The sequence below is a fragment of the Gopherus evgoodei genome, chromosome 6 (assembly GCF_007399415.2).
Source record: "Gopherus evgoodei ecotype Sinaloan lineage chromosome 6, rGopEvg1_v1.p, whole genome shotgun sequence".
NCBI classification, from domain to species: domain Eukaryota; kingdom Metazoa; phylum Chordata; order Testudines; family Testudinidae; genus Gopherus; species Gopherus evgoodei.
In genome coordinates, this window is record NC_044327.1 from 105,520,863 (window position 1) to 105,529,810 (window position 8,948).

Consider the following 8,948-nt stretch of genomic DNA (forward strand, 5'->3'; position numbering starts at 1 on the left):
AAAATTGTTTTAGGAGGGTTCCAAGGATGCTAAATCAAAATCTCCCAAGTCATGTAGTATGTCATAATGTTACAAATATATGGTATATTTCAAAAATGCATCTGAATAAGCAAAGAACTAATAGGGGGCTGGGTTGTTCTCTCCTGTGCAAAGAATCATGGGGAGGGGTTGAGTGCAGCCGTGTATTCATATCCCACACTATTGTAATAATCTCTGCACAAAATATGTCTTGTGAGAAATCATTTGAAAACTAATATCTCACTAATCAATAATACCATAGTGAAATGTGTGTAGCAACATTATATATAAAGTTATGAACATCAGCTGAAATCAGACAATGGAAATTGGACAACGGACAAGCTGTCGCCTCTAGCCAAGTGTCATCAAAATTGATTGGCAATTACCCATCAAGTGGCCATTCTTTGGCAACAGAAGGGAGCAGGAAGAGATCAAGCTGCACTTAACCAACAACATGGAACCTCTTTCCCCAGGAGACTCCTTGTCTCCGTCCTCACAAAAGGAAGGAACTTTACCCAAGGGTAACCCTCAGGAAGATGTATTTCAAAAGGTGACTGAACTATAAAAGTGAGGGGCAAAAACATCTCAGGTATTCTCTCTCTCTTTTTCTCCCTCTCTCATGCTCTCTTTCATCTAAGCAGACAAAAGAACCAGCCTTTTGACTTTGGGAGGAGTTCTGGCCTGAAAATTTGGTCAGCCTTGTTGCTGGCAACATGTGGTAAGTAATATTCCTTGAAGCCAATCTAGTTTGTTAAGGTTTACGTTACTAGAAAGTGTTTTATCTTTATTTTCTCTAGTAACCATTTCTGACTTGATGCCTTTACCTGTATTCACATAAAATCTGTCTGTCTATTGATACTTAAATAAAATTTGTTTTATTCTTCAATCAAAACTAATCCAGTGTTGTGTTTAAACTGAACTGTTTGGGCAACGCCAGTTAAACTGGAACTTTTGGATATGGTCCTATAATATCTGAACTGTCCAGGAGAGAACTGGACAGTGAAGAACATACTTTTTGGGGAAATTGAGACTGAGAGTGTGTTGGCGTCACTCAGCAATTAGTAACCAAAGGTGATGGAAGCCACTGTGTGACTGGAGTGTTACTGGCAGGCTGTGGCTATGCACAGACACTTGGGGTATGCTCTGTATGCTATTTGTGAGGGGCTCAGGTTGAGAGCTACAGTAGCAAAGCATTGGGAGGCACCCAGGTTTGCAAGACAGGTGGTGACAACCCCTCATTGGTTTGGCTAGCACCCTGGAATAAAATATCACTTTGTTGGAGACATGGCTTTTGTCTCTCTGTTGAAGGAGCTTTGGGCTATCATCAGCTCCCACAGGTTCACCAGGATCTACAGGAGAACAAACACTGTGTTGATGCTTGGTTGTTCTGTATCCTCCCTCCTGCTACTTGGCAGCACAACTCCAATGGCTCTCTAGTATTAGATACCCTTGATTATGATTGCTCTGTGGATTACCCTTATCATTCATGGAAGGGGCTCTTGCAACACATAATACAGCTCCATGGAGTCACAAACAGTCCCCTTGGACATTCCAGTCTATCCTGCCACCCATGCAAGTTGGAACTAGTGATACACCAAACATGACAAAATATTAAGGTTGCTCCCAGTCCCAAGAGACCAGACATTTACCCCAGGTCAATTTGTACCTTAGATCTCTCACCAACGCTAACACTTATACCCAGTTCTGCAATAAAGTGACTAGAGACATTAACTAGGAAAAAGTAATGAGAGTTATTACAAGGTTAAGCAGGCAAACATATATTCACAAATGAGTTACAGTCCATGATTTTAAAATGTGACAGGTGTCAGCTAGGCTAACCCAAGCTGACTGTGAGAGTCCAAACAGCAAAAAGATGAAAAAAAATTGTCAGCTATTTTTATTTCCTTCTTCCAGGATTCAAGCAGATAGGACAAGCCCTTTTACACATACCCCTTCACATCTATGAAAAGGCTAATTAAAGTCTTTGTACTATGATGTACTACAATGGGCAATTTAGTTTTGAGAGCCTTCTTGGTGATCAGGAGATGATCCCTCCTCACAGGTTTACAGTTTCAGAATATGGGATAAACAAGTGAGATAAATGCATGCAGCAACTTACATGCATTTCATAAAGAATTGTAGAAGTACTAACTGGTATGTAACCTATAATTTAAATCAGCTTCTGTACCAGATGACTGAGGATAGTTAATGTGTTGACAATTTTTAAAATAGGCTCCAGAAGTGATCCTGGCAATTACAGGCTAGTAAATCTAAATTCAGTACCGGGCAAACTGGTTGAAACTATATAAAGAACAGAATTGTCAGATACATAGATGAACATGATTTGTTAGGGAAGAATCAATATGGTTTTGTAAAGGGAAATCACGCCTCACTAATCTACTAGAATTCTTTGAGGGGGTCAACAACCATGTGAACAAGGGCAATCCAGTGGACATAGTATACTTAGATTTACTTAGATTTCTTTGACAAGTTGCCTCATCAAAGCCTCTTAAGCAAAGTAAGATGTCATGGGATAAGAGGGAAGGTCCTCTCATGAGTTGGTAAACTGGTTAAAAAGATAAAAAACAAAGGGTAGGAATAAATGGTCAGTTTTCAGAATGTAGAGAGGTAAATAATGGCGTCCCCTGGGATCTGTATTGGCACCAGTACTATTCAAAATATTCATAAATGATCTGGGAAAAGGGGTAAACAGTGAGATGGCAAAATTTGCAGATGATACAATACTACCAAAGATAGTTAAGTCCAAAGCAGACTGCAGTTCTCTGAAAATATCCACTCAATGTGCAGCAGCAGTCAAAAAAGCAAACAGAATGTTGGGAATCATTAAGAAAGGGATAGATAAGACAGAAAATATCATACTACCTCTATATAAATCTATGATACACCCACATCTTGAATACTGCATGCAGATGTGGTTGTCCCATCTCAAAAAAAAGATATATTGGAATTGGAAAAAATGATTAGGGATATGGAACAACTTCCCTATGAGGAGAGATTAATAAGACTGGGACATTTCAGCCTGAAAAAAAGACGACTAAGTGGGGGATTTGATAGAGGTCTATAAAATCATATCTGGTGTGGAGAAAGTATAAGAAAGTGTTATTTACTCCTTCTCATAACATGAGAACTAGAGTTCACCAAATGAAATTAATAGGCAGCAGGTTTAAAACAAGGATCTATATCTTCACACCACTCACAGTCAACATGTGGAACTCTTTTCCTGAGGATGTTGTGAAGGCCAAGACTATAACAAGGTTCAAAATAGAACCAGATAGATCCATCAATGGTTATTAGCCAGGATGGGCAGGGATGCAAAACCATGCTCCGAAGTGTCTCTAGTCTCTGTTTGCCAGAAGCTGGCAGTGGGCAACGCAGGATGGATCACTTGATGATTACCTGTTCTGTTCATTCCCTGTGAAGCACCTGGCATTGGCCACTGTTGGGGCATAGGCTACTGAGCTAGATGGACCTTTGGTCTGACCCAGGATGGCTGTTCTTATGTTCTTAAAGTCTAAACACTAAACACATTGTTATAAGTTCAATACTCATTTTAACCATACTAACACAAACGTGAAACAGACTGGCACCTGGTTTGCCAGCATCGCAGATTCAGAAAGACAGCATTGGAATACAAAATATTGGGCATGATCCTTCAAGCCCTCCCTGCACAGAATTCCTATAGAAGTCAATGGCTTGCAGGATCAGACCCTTTATATAGAATTTGTTAGAAGTCTTCTAGATTTAAAAGAATTAAACTCGTATAATAAGATCTGTACTGGATCTGTAAGAGAAAAATTATTTGTCATAATCGGACAATACTTGTATGTGTATTATTGATTTGGGGATGAATGGGGCATAAGGGTCAACCTAATTTAATATACATATGCATCTGTAAATGTTGAGGAGGAGATCTTTCTAGCAGACAGTTGTACTCTGGGTTCTTCATCGTAACAGAAAAAACTTTAAGGGCAATTGTTGCTGCCAAAAGATTGATTGCTATAACATGGAAAAAGAACACAACACCAAACTATCCATTGAAGTAACAGCCTGTCAGAAACTGCAAAATCTGAGAGAGCTGCATTAACAAGGGGAAATCAGCTACAACAATATGATTCATTATGACAGCTGTTTATGAAACTATACACAAACTAAAAATAACATGCTGACACTTCAAGTTGTACAGTTTATTATTTTTTCAACTGTCTAATGTAATCTTCAAGATAGTTTAAAGCTATGTTTCTCCAACACAGACAAAGTTTAGTGTTCACTATTTTTAAACTAAAAATAGCCACACATATTTAATATATGAATTCCATATCATTTTAGGCTTTCACCTCCCTTTTTTAATTGGCCCCAGAAATTCAGTATTTCAGAGAGAAAAATCTCAAACAGTTCAGTGACATCTGTAGGCTGATCCAGCTGGAATATTTATAATTAACAAAGTAAATGTCAATAAACATTGATTTCACTATATACACACAAACTGATGAAAAATATTTCCATCAATAATAAATGAAATTTATGGATAGGCCAAGTAAGAAGAATGCTTGAGAACTTAGTTTCATGTGGGGATATATACTTTGTATATATTGACATGTGATGTTGACAATTTGCAATTTAACTATTATAAAGCTTTAATTTTTTGAATCTCAGCATCCACTGTCATTAAGTAATTATGGTCTGATCCCCTCATAATTTCACACACCTGTGAACATTTATATTGATAAAGCTAAAATAAAAACATATTATCCATCAAAATGATAAAAAATAAAAATCAAATTCTGAGAAGCCCATTTATAATGTGAGAATTGCACCCCATTGACAAAGGTGAGAGCAGCTGCGAATATAACCAGAATATTAGGTAAACTGCATATTCCCAATCTTTCACTTCCTTCACAGAACTTCAGCCTAGCTTCTTGCTGAATCAAAGATTGCACTGCACTGTTTTTTCATGAGTTTTCAGAAAGCGTTACACAGATTAAAACCCAGGATATGAAGATGAGATTTTTAAAGCATTTAGAGTGTAGAAATATATTTCCATTTCAATAGCAATTAAAATACTTGTAATAATTAAAAGAAAAGCCATAAGTAATAAAATACCAATATATCCTTTCTGTGCAAATTTCATGTTAAGTTCCGCCCCCCCCCGCCCCCCGAGGATGCATACGTATTTATGGGATTAAAAATATGATTTTAACAACTACTTCATGTAAGGTCTTTAAGGTTGGGACCATGTTTTTGTTACATGTGTGTACAATACTTTGCATAATGGAGCCTTCATCTCCAAGTTGGGCCTTTCAGTGATACCACAATAAAATAAATATTAATTAATAGTTTATGATCTCCGCTTCAACCATATACAGATTATTCCTGCACTGATCTTTTTCAAAGAAGATTTCCAATTTATCATGTGATCAAAATGTACTGTGTGTCTTCAGTTTGCTAAGCAGAACTGGAATTAAAACCACAGTGTTTCTCACAGGGGCGGCTCTAGGGATTTTGGCGCCCCAAGCATGGCAGGCAGGCTACCTCCGGTGGTTTGCCTGCGGAGGGTCCCTGCCTGTGGGAGGTCCACCGAAGCTGCGGGACCAACGGACCCTCCGCAAGCAAGCCGCGAAAGGCAGCCTGCCTGCCGCCCTCGCAACGCCGGCAGAGCACCCCCTGCAGCTTGCTGCCCCAAGCACGTGCTTGGCGTGCTATGGCCTGGAGGCGCCCCTGGTTTCTCAGGATGTACTCAAATGCTTCTTCTTTGGCAGAAGAAAGAGAAGTCTGGTCTTTGGAGTCTTTACAGCCATCAATAGTCACTCGAATAATACCCGACTGCTGTCCCTTATTACAGTCTGATCAGATCTGATTACAACTCAGTGGGACTAGGAGTGTATAAAGGATTCAATCCATCTAGTGTGCTGGAACATATATTTATAAACACATACTAATTTGCAACTTACTTTAGCAATACACAAACATAGAATCTTATAAAAATGAAACTTGTTCTCAGCATATTTCTTGTTTACTGCTGTTCTGATGCTGTAATATGAGAATATGTATTTTGATCTATTCCTGTTGTGAAAGGAAGGATGGTCCAGTGGATTCAGTGCTAGCCTGGACCTCAGGATACCTTCCCTGCTCAGCGAGGGACTTCCTGTGTGACTTTGGGCAAGTCACTTACTGTCTCTGTACGTCAGTTCCCCATCCAAAGAACTCACTTATGGGTCATGACACTCCACAATGTTTGCTATTTGATTATTGCAAATCAGAGATGAAGTGGAGATAAGGAAGTTGTGATGGAAGTGGAATGGCTATGAATCCTGAGAGGTCATCAATTTATGTGACCTGGTCAATGAAGGGAAATTATGGTATATTGGTCATTAGCATTTCTTGTATGACTGTATTGATCTATCTTAAGAGGAGCTGCGGAAAAAGCAAAAAGGAAAGCAACACAATAGATCTAGATAAGGACTTCCCAATACACACTTGAAGGGCAATGGGTCAAGCTATTAACTTCAAGAATCCTGTCTCCAGCCGCTAAGTTGCTTACTTTGCCAAAGGTAGGAGGCTAGAGATGAAAAGAACACTAAGGAGTTTAAAAAAAAAAAAAAAAAGCTCTGCTTAAAAGTAGATGGGTGGTCACTTGTCAGAAGCGGTCTAGATCAGGGATACAGGCTAACAGAGAGAGTGTACAGAGGGAGTCTATTTAGTAGGGCCTTTCCAAATCCGGGAAATGGTAAACCTTATGGAAAAGCTAGTTTAGTTCAGTGTCTGTTTTGTTGTTAATGTTTTCTCTTAAATGCTTTGTTTCTAAATAAATAACACTTGGCTTTAAGGAGGATGCTTGGTGTCTGACTATCACTGCCATTGTCCTGGAGGGAACAGAACTGCAGGGTCTGGACATAAGTCAGACCTGCTGAAGTAAACTATGGTTAGTACGAAGGAACTGCAACACAGCATCTAGTGGGAGAATTACATGAATCTTCCCCAAGAGACATTTAACAGCTAGTAGCCTGAGACCTAAAGGAGTGCAATCAGAGAGAGCAGAAGGGGTCAGAATTGCTCTTTGCCTGGTGACTATGAATAATTAGATAGTTTTGAAAATTACTGATCTTTTGCCCTTGAAGATCAGAGAGACACAGAGAGAGCCCATCTGTCATTAGCACTTATGGTGCTACTTATAGTTATATTTTTATATAACGGTAACACTAGTAGGTCCAAATCAAGCTCAGGGCTCTGTTATGCTAGGTGCTATGGAAACAAGAATACCAATAAATAAATAAATAAAATAAAATGGTTCACCCCACTGCCACCAAGGAGCTTACAGTCTAAATAGACAAGACTAGTACCAATAGACAGAAAGCAAAGCGTCAGAGGTGCAGGTATGATTAGCTACATTTTAAAAATATGAAAAACTGCACCTTAACAGATCAGCAATACTGTTCTTATTCTACCATGCCCACCCTACCATACAGTGGCACATTTCTGCCTCTTACAGGGATTCTTGGTGTAAGGGCAAAGACCAGAATGCTTTTTCAGACCATACACTCCAACTACTCTCCCCAAAGGAAAGGGAAAGATGGTGATGGGAGATGTTACCTCATCTGTCAGAGCTTTCAGGGTTTGGGGGCAGGGCCTTCATATTTACATATTGGTTGTTTTATATATGGTATACATATCATTTAGTAGTTTAATAACTGCTGTAACTGCCATCTGAAATTCTGTGTGCTGCAATAGCCATTAATTTACATTTTTGGCCGGTGTCCATTATTTTATCATTTCAGTGTGTCATGTTCTTAAATTGCATTAGAGTGTATCACATGGCATAATGACAACTCCGAGATAATAATTTAAAGCAGCATATAGTATATCTGCTTGCAGCAAGGAAAAGTCATTATCAGCTCAACAAGTGACTTTACCAGCTGAATCCCTTGTGGAAAAACCACATTTGTCATACACTTGTCCAAATGTATTCACAGGATATAAAATGTGATATATCGTACTTACATACTGTATAGCCTTCAAATCTAAATATGCTTTCAGTATTTTAGGAGTCTCCAGTAGCAAACATTATAATTAAGTTGGTGCTGAGTTCCAGCTTCGATTTTAGCTCACTTTTTTCAGTTGCTTCCTCAAAAAAATTCATTTTGGGCTGAAGTGTTAGTTGAAAGATTCCTTGTTTGAGTTGAAAGAATCATTTTTTTCAGGCTAAGTAAAAATCAGTGTAGCAGTTTATTTACATGAGAATGGGGAAAAGATGAGTTTCTGATCAAAACTCTTGTTGCTATTAAAACCCTAAAAATAGTTGGATATAAACTTCAAGATTGGCCTGCTTTGTAGATCTCACGGAAATCTAAAGATCAGGCTGAGTTTCAAGAAAATCAGTTGCATAATTTTAAAGTCATGAGTCCTTAAATCAGAAATTCCACCAAGCATAGTGAAATTTTTCCCTCTGTATATTTAGGTGCCATTAAAGCAGAGCAGATTAGAATGTTGACTGTATTTAAGAACAGTTTAAATGCATTGCTAAGCTAAGATAAATTTTATCTTAAATGCATGGTTTAAGTGAAAGTTGAACTTCATTGTACCTTTGAGTTAAAAGATTTTGAAGTCCTGAAGCAAAGATTTCTTGCTCTGTTTTGTACAGCATCATTTATGCTTGCAGTGCTCCTAAAAAAGAATAATAGTGGCTCATTTTCAAACCTCAGTGCACCTCCTACTGTGTGCTCACAACATCACATGTACACTCTCATGGTATTGCATGCATGTAAGCTGGACTTTCATAAAGTTTGCATGCATGGGATTGAAAGTCTAGGCCAGTATGTTTATTCCCACCCTTGGAGATACCTTGTTGCTATATGAAATGTCTTTATTGGAAGACTAATGGGCAATTTTATCCTCAAAAAACAGAAGTTGATTTA